The sequence below is a fragment of the Aptenodytes patagonicus genome, chromosome 6, assembly GCF_965638725.1.
Source record: "Aptenodytes patagonicus chromosome 6, bAptPat1.pri.cur, whole genome shotgun sequence".
Lineage (NCBI taxonomy): Eukaryota > Metazoa > Chordata > Aves > Sphenisciformes > Spheniscidae > Aptenodytes > Aptenodytes patagonicus.
In genome coordinates, this window is record NC_134954.1 from 76,765,363 (window position 1) to 76,792,286 (window position 26,924).

Consider the following 26,924-nt stretch of genomic DNA (forward strand, 5'->3'; position numbering starts at 1 on the left):
AAAAGCTTTTTTAATGCATGGTCTTGTATTACTGAGGTGTTTTATTCTCTTTCCAAAGACTAAAGGTTTCGTTGTCCAGAGTTTTATTCACGTGCTGTAGAAAGCTACCTCAATACATCAGTAGCACTCGCCACGGTCAGTAAATAAACAGTCCAAGACCTCTAAAACAGGCATAGCAATTATTTTCCCTTTGAAAGGGAGAAGAAATTTACATGTTGAAGGCATCCCTCTCATGACACCCTGTCTTCCCCAGCAACAAAGAAATATTACAAGCTCACGTGTTGGAATGGATTGGAATTTGCCTCATGAATTTTTCTTAAAGATAATGGCATTTCTATATAGGCATAGCTAACCTTCCCAGGTATTCACTTTATTCTTAAAAGAACTCCACGAAAACTTTTTTTTTTTTTAAACAAGAGGGGCACCAGTCAAAACTCAAAGTCCCAGGATTTAACAGTGACATTTAGGCTTTAAGTATGTTTTGTATTTCTATCACAAGATTCAAACAATGTTATTTAAAATGCATGCATTACTCTACTACTTTGAAACTCTTCTTTTTGGTTTTAAATATATATTTAATTCCACAATGGTTACAGTATTTCCTTAAACACACCATCATGAAAGCACAAGGAATGGCTTAAAGTTGTGTCATCAAGCACTATTTATTCATTTAGTTCCTATTCAGTTTCTGTAGGACTTCTGAATCTACTTCATTACCTTGGCAAATCTCAGCCACACACTGTCCATTTCAATAATGGAATTTCACCTCCCTGTAACATGTTAACAAAAATAATGCTCCTTCTCTCCCTTCACAGCAGTTGCATAAAAGATACTTTTGTAACTCTAATCATTATTTTATTTTAAACACGGGAACTGCTATCACCTGCACATTTCACCTGTGTGTGAGATATACACATATCACACATTGAAATAGCTTGACTTTATTTTAAAAATGACTTGAAGATTACACTTCTAGAAGCAGAATTCCTATTTTCCCCTCTTTCCAGCACCTTCTATCTGGTGCTCCCAAGAGAGTCAGAAGATGATTATCAGTGGTGCAATCCAATTACTTCACACTTTATCTTGGAAAATTGTAAATAATAAACCTGCTTTCCTTGAAAGAAATTACTCTTGACCCTCCAAGTAAATATAGTTGTGCGTTTCTTCCTAAAGGGAAGTAGCACTCAGTAGTAAGATAATTTTTTAGTTACCATTCCGAGACCTAATTGGACATTTGCATATTATAAGTAAACACATGAGGAAGTGGTGGAGAAGAGGTAGAGGATTTTAATATCACAAAGAATATTAAATGAGACAATGTAAGAAATGCACATAGCGGGGGGCACTGTGAAACCCGCACAGTCTATACCCTATAAGCTTAAACTGGACTATCATAAACCCAGTGTTCAGGCTGCTTTGTATAAAATTTAATTGTAGCAAGACATCTAACTCACAAAATCAAGGGTAAAAACGAAATAGATCTACCACACCACTTGATAGATTCTCAGAGGCAAAACACTCTCCCATAAGTAGGATATATCCACACTACAATCCCCACTGTGACTGTTTAACTACTTTTCAGCCAACGTTAAGCTAAGCTGAACAATGCAACTATCTTCTTACAGCACTCAACACAGTGCAGTTAACTTTCAAGTATTTACTGGTTTTCCCTTCAGCCTGTAAGCAGCTGCATACTACTGCCTCTACATTGTTAGCAACACGTAAGTTAACCAGTCCAAAGCTGGTTCAGTGTGGGTTACTTCCATCGCAAACACATTAGCTCCCCGAAGTTTTGTACAAGTTTTCAGGAACCAGATTCTACATCTTCCAAAATTATTCCCTTACACATTTGTAAATTTTAACTGACAGTACTTCACTTTAAAGTACTCCTTTTCTCCTTCTCATCCCATTGCTTCTTGTTGTAACTCCTTCGAAACAAACCCTCTGTTCTGACACTATCAGTCTGAATGTATCGGTCACGTGCTCAGGAGTTCAGCAATACTGCTCTGGAACAGCCAGTTGTAACAGAGATTGAGATGTACTGCGGTAAAGCAACCTGTATTCTATTTACACACCCACAGACATCTTCCAACAGACCAATTCACCTCACTCTTCAGTCAGCCGAGCAAGCATACAATCCAATACAAAATGGGCAGGATGCAGCCACAGCAGTGGGACTGTCCCTTACAACAACATCTTAGCACAAGGCCAAATAAGGCACAATAGAAAATCATACCAATTAAATGGAAGCAGTACTGACTCCAAATAATTTTAAACTTCTATTAGGAAAAGCAAGGATTTTGATCTATCACAACCATTATGGAATAGATGGCCCAAATAACGGTAAGTATTCAGGTAGAAATAACAGCACATCCTTTTGATAGCTGTGGGGTTTCATTACCTCAGTACCTTATAGCTGCCCATCGCACATTTCTACCATTCACTTTACAACTTATTGACAGGTCCAACTTGATCACCAGCATATATCAACCAACAACTAAAAGGCACACCTATCGTGGCAAATGTGATTCTGATTGTTACTTCCTTTACAGTCCATCCTCATGTTTGCTTTACTCAAAACAGAATTTGCATTAGCTGACCATGTAAAGGTTTGCACTATGGGTATAAAAGAAGCAAGCTCAAGGAATAATCCAAATTTCTATGTCTACTGAAGGTTTTTAAAAAGAAACTGTAAAAGAAAAAAAAACCAAACATAAATCATTATCTACAAAAAGACCCAGCTTTTATTTATAGGGCAGAACTAGGGAAAACATGACTAAGACAAGTGACTGTAAGGTTTGAAAAATCATACTATATACTGCAGATATGTATATACCAAGACTGAAGCTTTAAAATTTTGAAACTGAAAACAAAGGAAGCATCTACTTTTATAAATAGTATGTTCCTTATGTATTTCAGTATTTTTCTTCTCCCTGATTAAAAACACACAGACTGGTTTTGGCCCCAGCATCCAAAGTACAGAGTAAACAGGTGCCTTAGGTATACAAATACTATACTAAGTAGAAAACTAAGCTAAAACTCAACAGCGAAGATATGATTTGACATGAACTTAAGGAAGTTACACACCACCAACTTCTCTGTCCAATTAAAAAAAAATATTAAAAAGGACCAAAGAATATTGTTTCAGACTAAATATTCTCTTCCTTGACACAACTGCGCATACACATGGAAAACTTAGGATTTACCATTTAATTGTGCAGTAATAGAAGTCCTTGCAACTAGTTTCTTCTCCCTTTTAGTACTCACAGTTATTCCACTAACAAAGCCCAACAGAAAAGCATTTTATTGTGGTTTATTTTTTAGATTTGTTTTAGAACTGATTATTACAAAGCGTAAAACAAAGTATCCTTAAACACAAACAAAATCCTAATGCAATTTGAGAATAAAAGGCCAGAAACAGCCGACATTCCACACTCAGTGGAGATAGGTGGAAGTTGAATATGTAAAAGAACAGAAAGAACAGAAAATGTAGAGTGCCTGTAAGAGGATATTGTAAACTTTCTTTTATGTTTATATTTCCTGGTATCAAGGCAGCACAGGCAAAGTGTCTCATTGTTGCACTGCGCTACACAGACACACAGGTGTAATAATTGCTTCTCATTTCAAGAATGGGACAGTTAGTATGGACAGAAGAGATATTTCCCCCCCCCAAATTTCATTATTAACTCTGCAATGTTAATGTAACCTAATTTTTTTTCCCTACATTATTTCCTTATTGTGTACAAAGTAAAGAAAAAGGAAGTTTCCTGTGCTTAATATTAGCATATAAATGGAGCTAATTGAGGTTTGACTTAAGTGGGAAGACAGGGTGGGGTGAATTCCCACCTTTGTTACTGTTATCACTTCGCAAGGTGGTTTTTTAAGCAAGACTAGAATAACTGGTTTACATTCTGGCAATGGCATCTTCTCAATTAAATCAAAACTTAGAATCTGAAAGCACTGCAGAATGCAGCAAAAACTGCACCATTTTCATAAAGCCGTAAGGCAAGACGTTTTCTTTCTTGACTACAATTTGCTGCTTTCTCCAATGCAAACATACTACAAAAGATATACCTGTCTTAAAAATTGACTTGGTGCCCTTCTTAATTATATTGCAAACAAAGGTTGAAAGAACGTGAGTTTTCAAGTTACATTCTTCCCCGTTTTTGTTAGTAATTCAGGACTTGCCTGCTCTGGAAGTTTACTGTGACGGGAGAGCTAACAAAGTTATGGCATTATAAAAGACTGAAAAAGCAAGATCAGGGAAACTTTGTCAAACTGTTTCATACTTCTGTTAACATTTATAACTAGTATTTCTTGAAAACCTGGTAGGAAGAACATTTGATAAAATGGGGGCACTTGTTCCCTAAAACTTAAATAAATATTTGAAAAAACTGGAACAAGTTTCTCTATGCAAGACGAGATATGCCATTACTGATACTTTTAAAAGTCTTAGTAGAAAAGTCGTTAATACCTATTAAAGACTAACACATGACAATCTGCTTCTTGGAAAACCCTTCTACCAGAATACTGGAAAGGAAGAGAAAAAGAGAAGTCATGGCCCTAAAAATACACAGTTTTAGGAAAGTAAGCTGACTTAAAAAAGCCACCCATATTTTTGAAAAGGCTTTTACCTCCTCTGATGAACTAGTGTGTGGAGAACCAATAATTCAAAATAGGGATGCAGAACAAAAGATCGACCAAAAAAAATCTCCACTGTGACAGTACAGTTAACAATATCAGCTTTTTGCAAATATATCATATAGTTTCAGAAAATTTTTCATCTGCCAAAGCAAAATTATCCCTTATGATTTTGGAAACCGACAGTTCAACAGGAGTTCAGTATTTCAGCAGCAGATTTCAACAATGTGCATATTAGTGCTAACAAAGACTGGGCATCAGTTGGTATGAGGAGTATTTAAGTACTAGAAATCAAATGCTTTCCCTAGGAGTTTGGGTTCATGGGTTTAATTTTTTTTTTAAAAGATTTATGTAGTTGGGTTTTGCCTGCTTGCAATTCTTCCCCCACCCCCTTCTATAAACCAGTGTACTAATATTAAAAGAGCACACGATTGGAAAGGACTTCCTGGATCAAATCTACTTCCTTCCTATCCCACATCATGCAATCCTTCTCATAATGGATCAAATGCCATCTTAAAATCTGGCTTTCTTCCCCCATCATTACGTTCCTCAGGTTTTCAGCCTAAAAAATTGTTATCAGCTTAACCCCATTTGTTTGAATCCTACAACTTTTGTGTTCTTTACACTGTTTTTCTTGGAGTTTGTGGCCCATAGGGCAAGCTCTCAGTTTTTAATTTTTTTAAACTAAAGCAGTCTAAGTTCTTTCAAATCCTTCTGTAAGTCTCCAAATTACCCTCAGAATCCTAGTGTATGTTCTTCTCATCTATTTTAGTTTCACGTTTCTCAAACATGAATAATCCTTCTGGAACAAAACTGAAATACACTGTATTCCAGATGAGGCCTTATCAAGACATTCCCAGTGCAACAACAATGTAAGAGAATCATTAAAGCCACTGCACAAAAAGCCTCCCATCCAGAGATGCCACATTCACCTCAGCGTATCATTCAAGTATTGGCCAAAAAAGATACAGCAGTAACATGCTCATCTGCTGCCATGCAGAACTGTTTATTGGTTAAGCTCTTTACAACTCTTGCTGTACCTTCCGAACAGGAACAATGCCATTTTGAGGGAGGGGTGTGAAAAAAACCCCACATTAAACTGTCTTCAGTATTATCAAGTTCCACCGGGTCTCTTAATTTGAGCTTAAGACCAAAAATTTCTTTAAGATCTTTTTGTTTCTTCCACTCATTTACAATTGTACATTCCTCATTCTGTTAAGCAGAAAAACAAACATAACTTCTATTCCCCCAAAATGCCCTGTTTTCTCACTTAAATTATTACTTTACCATTGCTCAAAGTACTAACCACTCTTCACCTACATTACACAAAATTCTAGAATTGGCAGGAAAAGGCAGCCTTTACACACATCTTAACTTTGTAAAAACAGAATAAAAGTAAGAAATGTTAATTCAGTTTCATTGTACTAAGAAATCATCTCAGCAGCAGCAATAGGAGTTGTCCATTTTTATGACAATTGTCCTAAACTCAGGAAGTCACATTTTTCTTTTGAGTGCCGCATCTACACGTCTTTTAAATACCTCTAGGGATGGTGACTCCACCATTTCCCTGGGCAGCCTCTTCCAATGCTTGACAACCCTTTCAGTGAAGAAATTTTTCCTAATACTCAATCTAAACCTCCCCTGGTGCTAGATTGCCTGATCATGATCAAGTAGACACTTTCTAGACACAGTCCTTATTATTCTCTGAATTGTCATCCTTCCCTCTAAATCTTCATTAATTTAAATTTGCTTGTTTGACCATTTTCAAATATTTTTTAAAATATTATTAATTCTCATACTAGAACAATTACACATAATCTGATTTCCAAATGCTGAAAATCTCTATATACACTGTGTGAAGAACAAAGAGGATCCTCCTTTGTGCTTATTTCTCTTTCAATGCAACAGGCCACAAAAGCTTCGCTACTGATCTGAGGCTTTATTTAGTTCAGCAGTATTAAAAAAAGAACTCAACTTCTAAGTCCTTTTTGCATTCTTCAGGTAAAACATGTGTCTGCGAAACATGCCAGTTTTGCAGCATCATTATCCCCTCACTGAAACAGAATTCAAGGTAAAAAGTGAAAGAGCTCAGAATGCTGAAGTATGGTTTTTATTCACAATGCTGACCATTTCACACAGCTTGACAAGGTGAGATTCCTAAACTCAGCTACTAAGAAAAAAAAAACAAACAAACCAAAACACCTTTGGAAGAAACAAAAGCTGCATGGATTGTTAAAGTTCTGTCAGCACATCAGACACTGTTATGCCATGAACCCTTCCACACCAGGACCTTTCACTGTTATGATGGATGAAAGCAATGATGTCAGTAATGACAAAAAGGTCTACATCATGATTAGGTGTTTTGATCAAGATTCAAGACTTGTGAAAAAGATTCTGTGCAATGTATTTGAAAGCTTATTTGGCAGAGGACTACTGGAACCCAAGAACAAAACCACTTCCAGAAAAAACAATCTTATATAATGCTAAGATCATACTATTTACTATATATGAGTACATATATTTTATAGGCACATAAGAAAAAACAAGAATAGATTTAACAATAAGAGCATTATAGAAATTAAGACAGCTTTTACCTACAAATATATATTAAAGGAACATCAATCATCTATTGTAACTCTAATTCACTCTTGCCCAAGATAATGTTATCTTCTTTAAGCACAAATGTGTAACACTTTTAGGCGCTGGAATATTCTGCTCACAGGGACCAACAGTTTCCATTTATCCACAAACCAAGTCAGCATAACACAACCTTCAAACACACACACACACCCCCTTCAGTAGGCCAAACACCTACACTTTACAGATCTTGCTTTTTCTTCCGAGATAAGAATCATAGGCTCCTGCACTGACACCTGTCATACAAAACAAATCAGAGTTAACACTTAGTTTACGTATCACATAGTCCTTAGACAGCAATAACACATTCCCTCTTCTGTATTTTACAACGCATACTCTTCAATTCTGTCCTTGAGAACCACATAGTCTGCTACTTCTATGCTACTACAGAAGAAGCACATATTCAAATCTGAGTTACATAGGTTTGTATTGGGAGATGCCGTTAACAAATACCTAGTAATACAAAATAAATAGCAGCAATATGTAAGAAAAATATATATGAAGGGTGTGAAGGATATGAAGAAGGTGTGATAATAAAATACCCCCTTTGTGATTCAAATATTGCATCGTCGTTCTTATTTAATAGTGTTTAGTAAAATATTTTATTTAATTTAAAAATCTTGTAGCAAACTTTATTGGTTTACATCACTCTACTACATTTAGACTGGAACACTGCTCTCACTAATCACAGTGAAAATTACAAGATAATGGATCATACAGTATGTTTCCTAGTTACATGTACAGTGAAGGCAGCATTACTTTTTAAAACAGCCAACAAAGGATGTAAAAATAGGTTTTGCTATTATGGACAGATTTTTTTTTTTTTTTTTTAAGTATTTGTTTAGTTTCTGAAGTTTACTGCTGTACCGAAAAAAGGCACTGAAGTTGGTAAGCTAACTTTAGCATGGCAAAGAACAAGAGAAACACTGATTTTTCTAATTTTCAAAATCATGGAATGTTTACATATTACCCTTTATGTCTTCATATTTGCAGAAATGGAGAGTGATTATTAAAAGGTGGAATTACAGCCATAAAAAAAATGAAACTAGTGAAGATATTTTATCAAATTAAAACAGTGACTTTAAAGTTACATATTACACTTTGGGAACAATAAAAGGCTTCAAATTGGTCAATGTGCAAATAATCATATCAAAGGCAATATAAAAGTCTGCATCACAGAAAAGCAATAGTACTAATGGACATCTTCAGTTGTGTATACCTCAACTGCCAAGATACATGACATGAGCCATATGACAGGCATACCTAGCTGACTTATCATATCACATGGTAAGTACAGGTGTAAGACACATTACCTGAAAAGGAAAAAAAAAAAAAAACCACCACAAAAAAACCCACACCACACTGGTGGGTGAAGTCTCTTCCATAGAGTCTCCTAAACACAGAACCCTGCTACAGAAAGTTCATTTCCCTGAAGCTAAAAGGCAAAGCAGACCCTCCAGCTGAGACTATGACACAAAATTCTGGAATAGAGAAGTTACATTGCTCCCTGCTAGCATGCAAAATACAGGCACCGAGAAAGCCAGTAAGCAGACACAAGACAGGAGTCAGATGAATGAGTCTTACACACTACAGGAGCACTGACAGATATGCAACAACTATATTCTCAGTAAGAGGAAAATACTTTCCTTCTCTCAAAGAGAAGATAAGTGCTGTTTTAATTTATGCCAATAGTGTCATTTTGTCCTGGTTTCGGCAGGGATAGAGTTAATTTCCTTCCTAGTAGCTGGTACTGTGCTGTGTTTTGGATTTAGGATGAGAACAATGTTGATAACACACCGATGTTTTAGTTGTTGCTAAGTAGTGCTTACACTAGTCAAGGACTTTTCAGCTTCCCGTGCTCTACCGACTGAGAAGGCTGGAGGTGCACAAGAAGCTGGGAGGGGGCACAGCCAGGACAGCTGACCCAAACTGGCCAAAGGGCTATTCCATACCATGTGCCATCATGCTCAGTACATGAACTGGGGAAAGCTGGCCGGAGGGGCTGCTGCTCAGGGACTGGCTGGGCATCAGTCAGCAGGTGGTGAGCAATTGCACTGTGCATCACTTACTTTGTATATTATTATTATTACATTATTATTATTATTATTATTTTATTTCAAGTATTAAACTGTTTTTATCTCAACCCATGAGTTTTTCTCACTTCTACTCTTCCAATTCTCTCCCCCATCCCACTGGGGGGGGGCACACCAGGGAGTGAGCGAGCAGCTGTGTGGTGCTCAGTTGCCAACTGAGGTTAAACCACAACACATTTATACCATGGCTCTGTAATGCCTGGTTAAGGATAAAAAGCAGGTATAAGTGATTTTTATTTAGTTGAACTTGGTAATTATTTTATTATAAGCTTAGTAGCAAGTTCTTCAGTTCTCTCTTTGATGGATTACTGCATAGATTTACATTGCCAAGTTCTCCCTTACCCAAAACCTGAGAGGGAGAAGGGTTGATTTTTCTTTTATTAAAATTAGCTCCTTTGTTTTTCCCAGAAAATGGACAATTATTTCTGTTCAGCTTTACCTGTGCCTAAACAAAATACACAACTTTCTTGTCTGTCGCTCCATTCTGTCAACTTACAACATTTTTATTATTCTGAGGAAAAGCAACAAAAAGAATGGAAGTTTAACCTATAAAGCTCAGGTTTCACTGTACTCACACATTTTATCACAAAGTTACTAAGATCACCTGTGTCAACGTTCTCTCATAACACAATATAACAGCAGGACAAGAAAAGCCATTTTGTACTTTCCACATTTGTCCACATTTCCTTAAGGCACACTTTCATGAAGTCCTCTTCTCTCAGCACATTGTGCATTAACTGTCAAAACAGTATAAACTAAGAAATAACAGAACAAAAAGTAATCTTTTTAAAGATGACATTGGGTAGACTGTATTTTAATCCTCATGCATCTTATTCCAATGAAACTTAAAGACCTCAGAATTTTAGAATACGTTACTTCAAGACCATAGCAAATTCTACTCTTCTGGTCAAAACTTATGACTCTGCATGCACTCCTAGTATCATTCTGACACAAAGTTAGTTTAAACAATTCACCAAAACATCCTAAAATATAAAACAAGTGACACACAGAATCACAGAGTGGTTGAGATTGAAAGAGAGGTCATCTCATCAAACCCCCTTGCTCAAGAATAGTCACCTAGAGCCAGTTGCTCAGGACGGTGTCCAGATGACTTCAGAGTATCTCCAAGGGCGAAGACTTCACATCCTCTCTGGGCAATCTGTGTCAGTGCTCAGTCACCCTCACGGTGAAAAACTGTTTCCTGATATGCAGGGGAAAGTTCCTGTGTTTCAGTTTGTGCCCATTGCCTCTTGTCCTGTCACTGGGCACCTCTGAAAAGAGCCCGGCTCCGTCCTCTTCGCACCCTGCCTTCAGGTATTTATACACATTGGTGAGATCACCCCAAAGCCTTCTCTTCTCCAGACTGCACAGTCCCAGCTCTCTCTGCCTTTCCTCACAGGAGAGATGCTCCAGTGTCTTCAACATCTTAATGGCCATTTATTGGACTCTCTTCAGTAGCTCCATCTCTCTCCCACACTGAGGAGCTCAGAACCGGACACAGAACTCTACACTTCTGACAAATTTCACCTCTGTCCTTCAGCATGTATTTAGCTGTATTTCAAACAGTGAAATAGCATAAAGAATTATGGTAACAACTTATGAATTATGATAACGACCTTTAGAGGTCCCTTCCAACCCAAACTATTCTATGATTCTGTAATTCTTATGGCATAAAGAATTATGATAACAACTAGTTCAAAGAAACAGGAACTGTATACAGGTGTTTCTCCACGCTACTGGAAAACATACTTCCATGATCTTAATGAATAAAAAACATCAACAGTGTTGCAGCACCAAAACAACAGACTACAAGACATCACTGGAAGTTGGAAGTGTAAAGCAAGCTAGCAATTTAACCTCTTATTAGTTAAAAGAAAATTGAGTTAGGTAGGAGTGACGGACTCTGCTGCCAGAAGTGCCAGTGTTTTTTCTACACTTCCCCTTCTCCTTTCCTATGAGTCAAGTCTTGCTGAAGTGATGATATAAATCTTGGCCACACATATGGGGGGGGGGGGATGTGTGTGTGAATTATATACACACAAAATAGAGTCTTTAAAAATAAGAAACTAGTGGTAGTCACTTTTTTTATAATTTTTTTACTTCAAACCATTCATATATATTAAATTCATTACCCTAGCATCATTCTAGTACAATAGCAATGGCCTGGCCTTTGATGATGATGGTAAGCAAACAGCAGCATGGATTACAGCAAGCCTGAAGACTTTATTAATGGCTACATATTGAAAATAACTACAGCTTTGTGTTTCAGATGATTTTCCTTCTGCTTCCCTACTCTTTCTGGGCAAAACTAAGCTTGCGAGTACTTTCTTCTGGTCTGTGAGTTTTCAGGTTCAGGGTAAGAACACAGTTTTGACTCAGGTTTCTACTAAGACAAAGATTGACAAGATAACTTACGAACCTGTAGAAGAAAGTTGTCTGCCCAGTGACTGAAAGAGAAAATACTGTAAAGAAATGACACTAAAACCTGAGTGGAAGGGATCACTGCAGGGCACGATGGGACAAGAGGCCACAAGCTGAAGTCCAAATATATCAAGTGTTTCTTACTAGAATATCCTTGTCTTTTCATTTCTTAAACGCTGGAGCTTGAGCTAAAGAATGAAACTTCCATCGCTGCTTAGCACTAATTTAATTCTACTACTAATGGAGTCCAAAGCACCTCTAACAAAAGTATCAATAGAAATGCTATGCATTTTTTAAATACTGCCCTAAGTATCAATCAATATCTGAATATCTCAGACAAAAAACATTAAAGCAAATTAGGAAATAGGAATATTTCCAATAGGAAATAAAAGTAGGAATAGTTTAATTAACAAACTACTATTTAGAAGGAAAGATGGTCAAGATATACATTTGTTCTAAAACTTAACACATTTGCTTTCAGTTTGTGATCTACAGACCCCTGGTAACCTGACCCCGACTGCTTCTTGATGGCCTATAAAAAATAACCAGGAAAGCAACAGGAAGTTGAAAATTAATCATTCTGAGACCACACTCTTTTTGAAATATGCAATTTCTGATTATTTCATTGGTTGCTATATGCAAAATATTCCATTAAAAATTAAAAAGGGAACCTAAATGTCTTGTTTAAAAAAACAAAGCTTCTCTTCAAGTCCTGTAAAAATTGTAGTCTTACACTTTTGCTGTTCAAAATTAGTTAAATTTATACTGGTCTGATGGCACCTAACTTCTGTTAGCCGAGTCAAAACATACTGAAACCTGTTTTTCAGCAATGATATGATGACTTCTTTTCTAACATCAACAGAAGTTAATTACTGCCACATGCATGAACCAGTGTGATTTATATTACAATAAAGCAGCCATTTGTGCAGGCTTTTTAATATCTGACAAACAGGTCTGACTCTTGCTAGTCTGGTTTACAGTATGGAAGCAAATCAGGTATGATCTACTGCATCATTGAAATCCAGTCCACGATATTAAGAAAAAGAAAAAAAAAAAAAGAAAAAAAAACCTTCACTTGCATTAAAAAATAGCTATGACTATACTTTTTAAAACCCTATGGTTTTCATTTACATTTGACCAAATAAAATGGCATGTCCTGCTTTTATTGATTAAACTGCAATCAGCTGTCCATAAGCTAACCATGCACACAATCCGTTTCACAGGATACTGTTAAGCACACAGACTTTGGTTCTGAAAAATTCCCAACTAAAATGAAAGCACTGGAAAACTGTGTATTATGTGCATGCATTTCATAAAGGCAAGTTTTCATTTCACACATCAATGCAAATGTTTGTTCTCTCATGTAATACTGGAATGAAAAGATAACAACAAATTAGCATGACTTGCATTAGCATATCTGTGCCCTCAGTAAGAAATACTTACATGTGCACATCGGAATGATTCTAAGGTATTTTCACCAACAGAAATAATTGGATTGCTTATTGCTTGTAGTTACATACGTAAACATCATGCTATTAATGTTACTTAAAAGTGACCAACATTTTCTAATTGAAATCATGCCAAATTTATTCTGAAAACGTAATTTTGATCCAAAGAGTAAACTTCAGTATCCAGTATCCACATTCTATTATGCACAGAACACATGTAAGAAGATATCATGCAAAAGCTTTTTACTACAGGTTTCCTTATGTGCATGCTACTTTTGAGGTGGCAGAAAAAAACTCTCCTGTGAGCAGTGTTCCCATGATGGTCCTTTGCATTTTTCTACTGCCATAAACCAGATCCTCTCCAGGAAATAGAAGCCCACTGCAACAACCCACTTGGCAAGGACAGTGATGACAGTGGAGATGTACTTGCTGGACAGTGTGCACACACTGAGGAATCTGAGAACTGCTTGGGGCAGGGGCGAAGTAACACTAATACTGCCTACCATTTCCTCAGCTGGTGGGTCTAATCTGTGCATCTTCTTCAATACAGTGATTGATTTTCACAAAACTGTAGAACTTTACCTTTGAATGTCTAGCCTACTTTCAATTATGGCTGAAAACGGATGGCAAACAAAAGTTACCGCATGGAATGGACACAGGTGAACAGACACAGTGTGGTCATAAAATTTATATGTGCTGACAACAGGTACCTAAAAGGGAAAGAGCCACAAAGGAACCTCCTGCATAATTAGGAATAACCAGAAGCATTACAGAAGCAGTTGAGTTTTGTAAGAAATTACTTGTTCCATTTCATAAACACCATTTGAGTTCAAACTCTGTTTATTATAAAGTGTGTAAATACAAGTTAATCCGCAGCTCCAAGGCTAACAAGGCTCTGGATCCATGACCATAACTATTTAAGGAGTCTCAAAAATCTACATTATGTAGAATCAGTATTAGAAAGTGTGTTTCTTTTTAACTAATGCCATTCTGTATATCACAGGCAGCTTTTTAATTGGGATGGTACCTCACATCATTAAGAACCACAACGTGAATAGCATACATGCACCAAAGTCAAACTTTTAAGCACAAAACACTACCATATTCAAAACAGTATCATATTCACTGGATCAGCAGCCACATATACTACTTTCCCTGTTTCTCTGATGATTTTGTCTACAAAAGGTAGTTATGTTTAAAAAACAAAACCAAAAACACAAACTTGGAATATGTCCATTAAAAAAAAGCTTTTTTTTTTTTTTACAACCTACATTCTTCTGACTACTGTGATTCAGTGTAAGTGGGGTAAAACATTTTCCATAGTAAACAAAATATCACTTGATGAAATGAGAAGACTGTTGAAATCTAGTAAATAATTTTTGATAAGTGTACATTATTATGTTTTGAAGACAAAAAAAACCCAAATTACTAAAGGTATTAAAATAGCATTAATGTTACTTCTGAAATCATGAAAAGAGATCAGTCACTGACTAATTTAAGGCTGAGATTCTGCAAAACAATTTTACATGCTTAGCTCCTTTAAGTGTCAGTAGGTCAATGCCTGTTTATGAACGCAGGCACACACTGAAATCTTTTCAGGATTAAGATGTATTCACTTAATCTAATTGCATGTGCCCTACATGTAATGGTAAACTTGTGTAGTGGGGTCATCTGAGGTCTATATACTGCTTAAGTTTTCTTCTAGCAGATGCAGGCCCCAATTCAAGGAATACATATGACAACTAAACAAGCACCTTTATAGAATCATAGAATCATTTAGGTTGGAAAGACCTTTTAAGATCATCAAGTCCAACCGTTAACCTAACACTGCCAAGTCCACTACTAAACCATGTCCCTAAGCACCACATCTACACATCTTTTAAATACTTCCAGGGATGGGGACTCAACCACTTCCCTGGGCAGCCTCTTCCAATGCTTGACAACCCTTTCGGTGAAAATATTTTTCCTAGTATCCGATCTAAACCTCCCCCGGCACAACTTGAGGCCGTTTCCTCTCATCTAGTCACTTGTTACTTGGGAGAAGAGACCGACACCCACCTTGCTACAACCTCCTTTCAGGTAGTTGTAGAGAGCAATGAGGTCTCCCCTCAGCCTCCTTTTCTCCAGGCTGAACAACCCCAGTTCCCTCAGCCGCTCCTCAGAAGACTTGTTCTCCAGACCCCTCACGAGCCTCGTTGCCCTTCTCTGGACACGCTCCAGCACCTCAATGTCCTTCTTGTAGTGAGGGGCCCAAAACTGAACACAGTATTTGAGGTACAGCCTCACCAGTGCCGAGTACAGGGGCACGATCACTTCCCTACTCCTGCTGGCCACACTATTTCTGATACAGGCCAGGATGCCATTGGCCTTCTTGGCCGCCTGGGCACACTGCCGGCTCATGTTCAGCCGACTGTCGACCAACACCCCCAGGTCCTTTTCCGACAGGCAGCTTTCCAGCCACTCTTCCCCAGGCCTGTAGCGTTGCATGGGGTTGTTGTGGTGGAAGTGCAGGACCCGGCACTTGGCCTTGTTGAATCTCATCCAGCTGGCCTCGGCCCATCGATCCAGCCTGTCCAGGTCCCTCTGCAGAGCCTTCCTACCCTCGAGCAGATCAACACTCCCGCCCAACTTGGTGTCGTCTGCAAACTTACTGAGGGTGCACTCGATCCCCTCATCCAGATCATCGATAAAGATATTGAACAAGACCGGCCCCAGTACTGAGCCCTGGGGAACACCGCTCGTGACTGGCTGCCAACTGGATTGAACGCCATTCACCACAACTCTCTGGGCCCGGCCGTCCAGCCAGTTTTTGACCCAGCGCAGAGTACACCTGGCTAAGCTGTGAGCTGCCAGCTTCTCTAGGAGAATGCTGTGGGAGACAGTGTCAAAGACTTTACTGAAGTCCAGGTAGACCACATCCACAGCCTTTCCCTCATCCACTAGGCGGGTCACCTGGTCATAGAAGGAGATCAGGTTGGTCAAGCAGGACCTGCCTTTCATAAATCCATGATGACTGGGCCTGATCACCTGGTTGTCCGGTACGTGCCACATGATGGCACTCAAGATGATCTGCTCCATTACCTTCCCCAGCACCAATGTCAGACTGACGGGCCTGTAGTTCCACAGATCGTCCTTCCAGCCCTTCTTGCAGATGGGCATCACATTTGCCAACCTCCAGTCAACTGGGACCTCCCCGGTTAGCCAGGACTGCTGATAAATGATTGAAAGTGGCTTGGTGAGCACTTCTGCCAGCTCCCTCAGTACCCTCGGGTGGATCCCATCCAGCCCCGTAGACTTGTGTGTGTCTAAGTGGTGGAGCAGGTGGCTAACCATTTCCCCTTGGGTTATGGGGGCTTCATTCCGCTCCCCATCCCTGTCTTCCAGCTCAGGGGGCTGGGTACCCTGAGAACAACTAGTCTTACTACTAAAGACTGAGGCAAAGAAGGCATTAAGTACCTCAGCCTTTTCCTCATCCTTTGTTACCATGTTTCCCCCTGCATCCAATAAAGGATGGAGATTCTCCCTAGCCCTCCATTTTTGCTAATGTATTTATAGAAACATTTTTAATTGTCTTTTACGGCAGTAGCCATATTAAGTTCTACTTGGGCTTTGGCCCTTCTAATTTTCTCCCTGCATAACCTCACGACATCCTTGTAGTCCTCCTGAGTTGCCTGCTCCTTCCTTCAAAGATCATAAAAGCTCTTTTTTTCCCCCCCTAAGTTCCAGCCAAAGCTCTCTGTTCAGCCAGGCTGGTTGTCTTCCCTGCCGGCTCATCTTTCAGCATATAGGCATAACCTGTTCCTGTGCCTTTAAGATCTCCTTCTTGAAGAATGTCCAGCCTTCCTGGACTCCTTTGCCTTCAGGACTGCCTCCCAAGAAACTCTGTCAACCAGTCTCCTAAAAAGGCCAAAGTCTGCCCTCAGGAAGCCCAAGGGAACAGTTCTGCTAACCCCCCTCCTTACTTCTCCAAGAATTGGAAACTCGTCATTTCATGATTGTTGTGCCCAAAACGGCCTCCAACCATCACATCACCCACCAGTCCTTCTCTGTTCGCAAACAACAGGTCCAGCAAGGCACCTTCCCTAGTATATCTCCTTTACTGAAACACAATTTGGGAATAAATGCATACCTTCTTGTTGAATCAAGGTTTACAATCGATGTTAACTCAGTACACCGGATCAGGTCATTTTCACTTAACAGTTCTCTGCATTGGATCAGTTTTGCTTCAATTGTACACATTCCATTCAGAAAATAAGCATATCCGACAAACTGGAGGCCTTAATTTTCACAATATATATGAATTAGAGACAAACTTAAGCTCATGAGCAGAGTTAAGTTGTTTAATTTAGCCCAACCAAAATAAGACACTTATTTTGTAAGCAACTAAGATCCAAAAAGTTCCTTTAAAAATATCATTGAGATATTGAAGCCACAAACCTCTCAAGAAAGCATTAAAAAAAACAAACCTAAAAGCTTTGTTGCACTAGAGCAAAATGTATTTCGACACTTTAAAATTAATTACCTATCTACCACATACAATCTTTCAAATTCCTAGTATTGCTATTTCTCTTATTCCTGTAACGAAAGTTAAACACAGTATATCCATGTACAGAATGGCCAACCTAATAGTTTAGCCTGTTTGTGACAATTAATACACTCAGGCTTCTGTGTTTAAAATAATGTTTGCTATTAGGAGCAATGTCATAGCAAGCATAATTCCGAGATATTCTTATTTTAAAAGCTGCATTTCAGAGAGCAATTACCCCCAAAAATGCTCTGCTTATTAGTACTATGTCGTTCACTCACTGACAGCACTGATAGCTTACCTGCTGCACTCAAAAAAAGACAAAACAAAGTAACATGTTTACACTAGTTTCTGATATGTTTTTAATCTTCTCCTTTCACAGGTGATCCAGAAGGAAAACAGGCTGAGAACTGTATGTAGCAGGTGGCCTCTTTTAGCTTTTTTTTTTTTTTTTTTTTTTACATACAAGTTACAACAGGCCTTCTCTAAACTAGATGCAAACTCTATGCCTCAGCTACCGTAAGCCCCACAGGACACGAGTAGTTTCAACATTTTTATTTATTACTCCAGCAAAACACATCAGCTCAAATTTAACTGCAACTTACTTGCAATGTTCCGTGAAGTCTTTAGGATAGGACATTTTTCATTTCCATTTAATATAATGCCAACAACATACTCTTTGAGTTGACACCTATTGTGGTTTGTCTTTTCGTGTTTTTTTAGATCATAGTTCACAAGAAATTGGTACTTATGTAACAGTTTTGTTGTTTACTACACTGCTATCACAATTTTTTCCCAATGAAAAGAAAGAACTTGCATTGGCCAAGTAACTAACCTATTTATGCACCTTAGACATTTTTCTAAGTTTCACATTATTCCCATTCCTAAAATTCTGTTCAACGTTGAAGACCTTTTCAGAAAGTTCATAAAAACATATTTACAATACATCCAAGACATAAAGATTTAAAAAGAGCTTCTTGTACATAAAAACTCATTTTTTCAACAAAATTCTAACAACATGCTGCAAAGTCTTGCTCAAAATTCTCTTCCTTGTAAAAATTTCATGCCAGCACCTCTGACATCGTTTCAGATGGCTTGGGACTTCAACACTTGTAAGGCAAATTCAGAATTCCAAATTTACAGAACTGGATTTTCTTGTTATTTTTCTAGTATGTGTTTTAATTTCTACCTCTAATATGTAAATTATTACATCTTAGCTATAATATGCATTATGCACACTGAAAATGTTGCCTTTTGTAATTCTGTGGTCCAAATATTTAGATGTTTATATATGCTAATACACAGACACAAACACCTACACACTATCCAAAGCTTAAATAAATTTTCCAAAACTGACGAAGGATCAGTTCCAGTCATTAAAAAGAAATATTCAAATATAACAACAACTATTCAAATGCATCAAAGCAAACAGTCTATAGTTTCAAAAGTTCTCTTAAACTTAAAAAAAATTAAAAATAAAAAATTTGCAACAGAACAATATAGTCAGTGCTCTAGGAATTAGTAAAATTAGTCTAGGATTAACAGTTGAGGCCTATAAGAATCCAGTCCATGGCCCAAACGTTTGTTCACACAAAGCTGCAAAAACAAAGGAATTGTTTTAATGGCACATCACTGGGTTTTAGAATGCTTTATTTGGCTAAAATACATGTTATTTTGCTTGTGAGACACCTGTGCAGTTTGGTCTGAATGGAATTTTACTTGCATCTACCAAATGTTTACTAAATCAGTGACTGAAAGGCATTTATGGAGATATACACTATAGTCCAAATTGTTCATTTTTAGGATTTAATGGAAACATACACAGTTTAAGACACAACATATTTATGTATCAAACCCTGAAATCACTTGTCAAATCCAAAAATGAAGCAGCTTTTCAACTCCATCTTCTACTGACACATTAATCTGACTAATCATGGCATGTTCCTCAAGTCCATAACAAAAACTCCATTCTCAAGTGCTTTTTTTCCAAGTCAGATGAGTCACAAAAAGGTAAAACTAAAGTTGCCGGAGTAATTTACATATTTACTTTATCCTCCCCTCTAAAACATCTGTTCCCATGGAAAGAGAGGGAGAAACTAAGTCAGACAGTTCAGTTGCTGGCTGCTGGTTCTCCAGTTCTGGTTTTGTTCCCATGGCAACTGATGTGGCATCAGGAAAAACAAATAAAATAAAAAGAATAAATAACAGCCGAGGGTAGAAGTGCTTTTTCACAAAAAAAAAAACACAACTCTGTACTACAAAACGCTAATAAACATAAATTACAACATTAGAGGCCCTGTGCTAGAAGTCAAAAACCAGTCTGCGAAACTAACCACAGAAGTATGATCTGAAGCATCAAACTTCATTTATAAAAGAACCTGCACAGCATGAAAACTCTTCATCATCCAGCAAAATCCTTCTTCCTTCTTCCCCCTTCTTATATAAGACCACACATATACACCGCCATACACATAGTTGTCATTTATTTGCTCATGCATACCTGGCACCGTAATAGATGAGCTTGTCCCGGGCTTATTTTAGAACAGAAATCGCTTGTGTTTTCTCTCTTTTTTTTTTTTTTTTTTCTTTCTGAGCAGCTCAGCCCTGAATTGCCACAAGCAGCAGAGACTAAATCCAAAGTATTCTCAGTAAGTACTACCCAGTCATAGTTATACTTGGCCACTGTCTCAAGAGAAAACAGAATGAGGCTGTTGACTGGACAAAACTTTAATCTTGCCTCTGCCAGTAAAATATGGCAAAATAATCTAACACACCAAGTGTGTTAGAGATCCCACTTATCTGCATTTCAAATGTCTCCTACAACATATAACACAGACCATTCCATAACTATCTAATCATTCTAAGTGTGTTGTAATTTTGCTCTCCTCAGCATCCAAGGATGATTCCACAATTTAACTCAGCATCAAGTAAAAAGCACTACTTATTGTTTTATGTTAACAAACTACTGGGTTTTGTTTCACTGGGTTATTTCAGTTCCAATATTATATTTCAGTCATATCTGAAATGCCAAAAAATTGTTTTCTATTTACTTTATTATTCCAAGCATGACTTTACAGCACTTGGTTGTAGCCCAAGCTGAAGACTTCTATATACTCTCATCTCATATGGAAAGTGTTCCAAAACTGATGATTCCTTTCAGTTTTATCTGCTTTTTATTCTACTTGACAGCATGAGCTGAACTAATATAGTGCCCTAAATGTTTTCTGTTTGTTGGGGTTTTTTTTCTTTCTCCCAATAATGTGTCAAACTTGCATTGTGACTGCTGCTGAACTGATGTTTTTAACAGAAGTACACATTATGACTCCAATATCTCTACCTGATGGCAGGTAATTAATTTAGAACCCATCACTCTGTATGTTTAGTTCATGTTATTCTCCCTGCTCCCCTCTGCTCCACGTACATTACTTCAAATTCATCAGTGATTAATTTCATGCAGCCACTTAGTTTCCTGAGATTCTTCCAGTTCAGTTTGATCTTTTCATAAGCATGGTGTTTTTTCACCATGGTAAAACTTTTTTTCGTTAACAGATAAACTCAGCCTGTACCCTATAAGGTCCTTTCAAATCACATCCTATTAAAAAAAAATATCCTGCATTGTAACCAAGCCATCAAAAAATCTGACATCACTCATCATAAAGACAAGCTACCCAGCAGCAGAAATCAATATGGGTCTCATGAATTTGAAGTACGTTGTTTGTAAACACTGTTCGAAAGGTCTTAACTACTGTGAGATCTTAACTTACTTTTAACCTGCATGTGGCTGCTGCTTTTAATAAATAAGTCAGAATTTCAGTAAACCAAAATCTATAAAGCATTTGGTGAAATCATGCCGAAAGTGAAATTTTCTTACAAAATTGGGTATATACATGGAAGTAATCTGATGCCCCTTTGCCTACATAATGCAACGTTTTAGAGCCAGTTTTGTATTTTTCTGTCCATAAACACTAATATGGATGTTCAATAAACAAGTAATATCTTAACTTTTATTATGACACTACAATGGGATAGGTTACAGCCAATGGGGTCACGGCTAGACAGACCCAATCACCACACCAACTGCAAAAGAAATAACTGTTTTTTCAAGAAATTTAAGAGAGACAAAACAAAAGGCCCATTATGCCCTTTTTTCAGGGGAACAGTTTAGGTTTGAGTAGTTGTGACCTGAAAAATGGGCATTAACCGATTCTGTGAATGACTTTCCATGCCTAGTAAGACAGGCAAACAACTCACAAGTACCAGTCATTTACTTGTCATCCTACTTTTTTCTCCAAGTAAACCATCACAAACTTTAGAATTAAAAAATATGAATGAAAAAAATGTGACAATTAGTCATACCAGCAACTACCCCTTCTTACCAAGCCAGAGAAACCTTTCAACACAGTACTAGATCACTGTACATCCAAAACAATACGTGAATCTTCATTTCTACCCTTGACATTCTGAGATCATAAGCAACGTAACTAACACAGGTAACTTCTCTAAACTGTTCTTTATTTCTGTTAGGCTGGTAAGAACTATCTACCCATCTGTCTAATGCTATACTCAAACAGGGGTCACTGTGCATCTCCAGGCTGACTAAATGCTAACATCATAAAATGCAACTTTTGCTTCTAAACATCAAACACTGTATACCTCAAACATTCCTCTGAAACACCCCTGAAAAAAACTGTGTGTTTAAGTGTTTGTCACTGCTTTCCACAATCAGCATTTCTCGCTAAACAACGTATTAAAACTTGCAGTGCTATTTTTGGCCAAGAACACTGATTTACTATTTCTGGATCACCTTCTGTGTCATGGGTGTCCCCCAGAAGTTAGCATATGATTTTTTCCTACAAAATCTGAAGTGACTATTATAAAGAATCAGACTTGAAATTTGGCATTCACATAGCTCTTTAAAATTTAAGCAAACTTTTGCAGAAAACTACAAATTATTTATTGAGTTACGAATCACTTAAATTATAAATTACAGACACTTGTAAGGGGCAGCTAAACTAAAGAATAAGATTCTGTGTATAAATAGAACATAATGTAAACGAACATGAAGATTTATACACATCACCTAACTATCCTAGCACTCACATTATCTATATTACTGCCTATGCTGCTGGAAGCAACAGGGACAACAAACACTGAAGAATGAACCCTTCCCTCAGTCCAAGTTTTATAAAATTAATAGAATGCAGGCTCTGTTGAGGTCAACATATGAAGCAAAAAAAAGTAACTCAGCTTTACCAAGTGTGTTAGAGATCCCACTTACCTGCATTTCAAATGTCTCCTACAACATATAACACAGATCATTCCATAAGATGATTGCTCATATATTTAATATCTTACTTCGCAAGATGCCGAAACCACAATAATTATATAAATTATATAAATTAAGCATTTAGAGACAAAGAAATTAAAAAAAGTGATTGTCCCCCCCACATGCCTGTTTTATTATAAAGTCTTTACACTATTAACGGATCTCTCAAAATATATAATTCATTTCCATGACTGCAAAAAGACTGTAGGCTACATTTAAACACTACTCTGTATAAACCACTTATATCAACACAATAAATTTTGCAATATACTGTACATCCATAACATCATAATTATTAACACTGAAAATTTACTGGCATCTGCAAGAGTCAAAAGACTACAAATTTACCTCAATGATAATCAGAAATAGCTTGACACATAGAAAACATCTCTCAAAAAAACAGGAAAGTATTCCAAGCTGCTCTGTAACTTTATCACATACAAATAAATGGGAAATTACCTAGCATAATCTGTTCCTTTTAGTTCCTAATGCCAGGAGAAAAAACGGATTGCACTTACTACTGCACTTAACATTAGTTTTACCCTAAAATAAGCAAGAGTGAGTTCCTTCCTTCCCCACATGCCCTTTGACTATTCCTTTGCATGATGAACACACTTCTCCATATAGTCGTAAAAAACTACTTCAAAACTAACCCTCTGGACAAGGCTCAACTACGGAATCAATACTTCCCACTCTTGTTCAAAAATACATGTGGTTCAGTGAAGACAACTTGCTATACATTTAAGCCTTAGGGGGGAAAATAAGGCTTGAAAAGCACTTCTAGAAAAGAAAAAAGATGACAACTGCAGAAAAATGTAGTGCTAATATCACAGTTAAATACCAAACAATAAAGGACCTTCAGTACCAGCTTGTTGTCATTTTAGGAATATATTATTTCCTTAAGTCCTTTTTTCTTTTCTAAAATTTACTTCTCCAAACACTCTTACATGCATTAAGTAGCAAGTAAACGATACAAACCCTTTAATATTATTTTTATTTGGTAGCTGTTGGCAAGTTAAAAAAAAAAAACACCAAACAAACCGAAAAACAAACAACCTTGCCAAATGGAAGGCCTCTAGTATGCCATTCAAAGAATTAGCAGTTTGGGACATCCCTATTTTGTGTTCAAACATCCACCCACTTTGCTTAGACCCTATCCTCCAAATCTTTCTCCGATACTTTCAAGGTATGACTAAACCCAAGTGCCTTCTCTACTAAGTTGCCAGAAATACAAAGAATTCCTGGAACGCATTACTGTGATTTTTTTTCAATAATCTACACCCTTTCATTGTCTTTAATCGAGACTTTGGATCGCAACTTTCTTCCCATTTCTCAGACTTTCTTTGCGACAGTAGCTTTTTAACATGGTCTATATTGACAATATGGTGAAAAAAATTCAGTCACTGTCTGCTGCTGTCTGATTGTCAATGATTACTTAGTAGACTATTCCCATGCAGTGTTTCAAGGAGGGAGGGGGGAAGCATCCATTTACTTCTTTAGAGTCCCACTTAAGGTAATTTCCCTGAAAGAGCCAAAACGGGACTCTCTATTGTTTCTAATATTAGACTTGGTAAGTAAAAAAACCAGAGGAATTCTCCTTGCTTTGAAAGCTCTTACAACTGTGCTATAAAGAATTTGTTTCTGGCATTACAGCTGTTGTAGAGGTTGGGTCCCCAAATGATCTAACTATTTAGCACTCTTCTGCCTCACTTTTCTCCTAAACCACACAGTTGTAGTCTCAACTATTATCTCTGATCTAGCTCTTTCATCAACATTGGAAAGAAGCAGTGAGGTGCTTAAGGGTAACTCCAAGGATGAAAAATGATCAGAGCTGCAATGGAAAAATACTGGTTTGCATTTCTTACGGTTTAGCCTTTTTAAAATTGCTGTAACTACTTAGAAAAGACCACAGCTGTAGGGAATGATAATATCTTTTATTAAATCAACTGATACAGCTTGAAAAACTAGACTCAGGCATGTATGCCTGGTATTTTTAACTCACTAACTAACACAGTAAGGAACCTTCCTTAATGGCTTCCCATCTTCCTGGATCCATACATACGAAGTAAGAATTTATTTGCACCTTTCCTCAGCAATACTTTCTATCTACATGCCAGGTTATGAGGTAGTAACTTACAACATACTGGATCAAAAGATGTGCGAGAGTGGGCATTTTGGGCTGCCTTTTATTCCCACAGGAACTAAGGATGTTCAGAAAACTGATTTTTATAGTAAAAAGTATAGTTAATCATAGAATAGTTTGGGTTGGAAGGGACCTCTAAAGGTCATCTAGTCCAACCCCCCTGCCGTGGGCAGGGACATCTTCAACTAGATCAGGTTGCTCAGAGCCCGTCCAACCTGACCTTGAATGTTTCCAGGGGTGGGGCATCCACCACCTCTCTGGGCAACCTGTTCCAGTGTTTCACCACCCTCAGCATAAAAAATGTCTTCCTTATATCTAGTCTATATCTAACCCCCTTTAGTTTAAAGCCATTCCCCTTGTCCTGTCGCAACAGGCCCTGCTAAAAAGTTCGCCACCATCTTTGTTATGTTAGTTCTCCTTTTAGAAGTTCCAGTCACTAGGGCAAGCAAAGATACAGAAAATTTATCAAATGAAGTGTATAAACTAGCAGAAATGCCTCACTTTATTTCTAACCTGGAAAAGCAAAACTGAAAGGGGGGAGGAGGGGGGCTAACACAGCTTATATATATTACTAACCGATATTTCCAAGTATGTATTTTTCACATTATAATGACAGATAAGCTTACCCATGTAAGAGTACAGTCATTTCTAATACATCCATTATTTCTTCCATGTGATACTCAGCAAGACTGTGCTTACTACTATTTCACTACACCATCATTTTGTGTAATATAATCACATTTTATACTTCTGGGTTTTCCTCCAAAAGTACTGGGCATACAATGCATGAAAACCACAAATTTCAGCAACTACAGTTTTAGCAAGGTAACCTTGGGTAAATCTAACAAAGATTTCTTATTCAGAACAACAAAAGCTACCAAAGGACTACAAAGGTTGGCTGATGTTACTTTTTTAGGCTGCTTTACATAACAAGATTTTGTATTTAAGATGTGTGTCACTGCTCACCCTTACACTTTGTTTCTTCGAAGCTCACAGTTTATCATTTTATTCAGCATTTAGTTAAAATTAAATATTTAATGCTGAGGCTGTTCTATGATGCAAGCACAGCTAAAATGAAAGGCCTCTGTGGCTGCAGTGACCAGATTTCAAATGCAGGTAGATCAATAAAAAAAGCTCAAGCACAGCCTCCATGTGTGAGTAGAATGGTTTATAATAGCTTGCAAATGACTAATTTCTTGCTGTAACCAGCTGTTCTTAAATTATGAATATGCAACCAATTCATGTTAAAGCCAAATCCCAGCACTATTTCTACAGGGAAATCCCAGTAGTTTTTGCTTGTTCTACATGTTAGTTCTGTTAAGGATACAAATAGCAGTAAGCTTCAGAACAAATAGGTCCAAACTATCAGCATTTCATGCACTAAGTCCATTATCACACAGGGGTTGTCAATCTCTAGAACTTTCCTGTAACAGCTCAGGCAATACAACAATGATCTCCCAGCCAAAAAATAAAAATATTTTAAAAATCAAAGTAAAATAAAATAAAATCTCCACAGTGTACACGAAAGCCCCTCTGCCAATCTAACACTTTTTTGCTTCAGCCAATCAGATGGTCAGCCCTGACCTGCTTGAAGGCTTGTACCAAGCTTCAAACACTTAAAAACATCAATCATAAAAACAAAGACAGGACATTGAATTATACAGTATTAACCTCCAGGGTTTGCATACAA

General features: G+C 37.4%; 1 protein-coding gene across 1 annotated transcript in view; it reads right to left on the minus strand.

Moving 5' to 3' along the window:
* BAZ2B (bromodomain adjacent to zinc finger domain 2B) overlaps window positions 1–26,924 on the minus strand; it is a 168,901-nt gene that overhangs the window by 134,959 nt on the left and 7,018 nt on the right. The window lies entirely within an intron of this gene.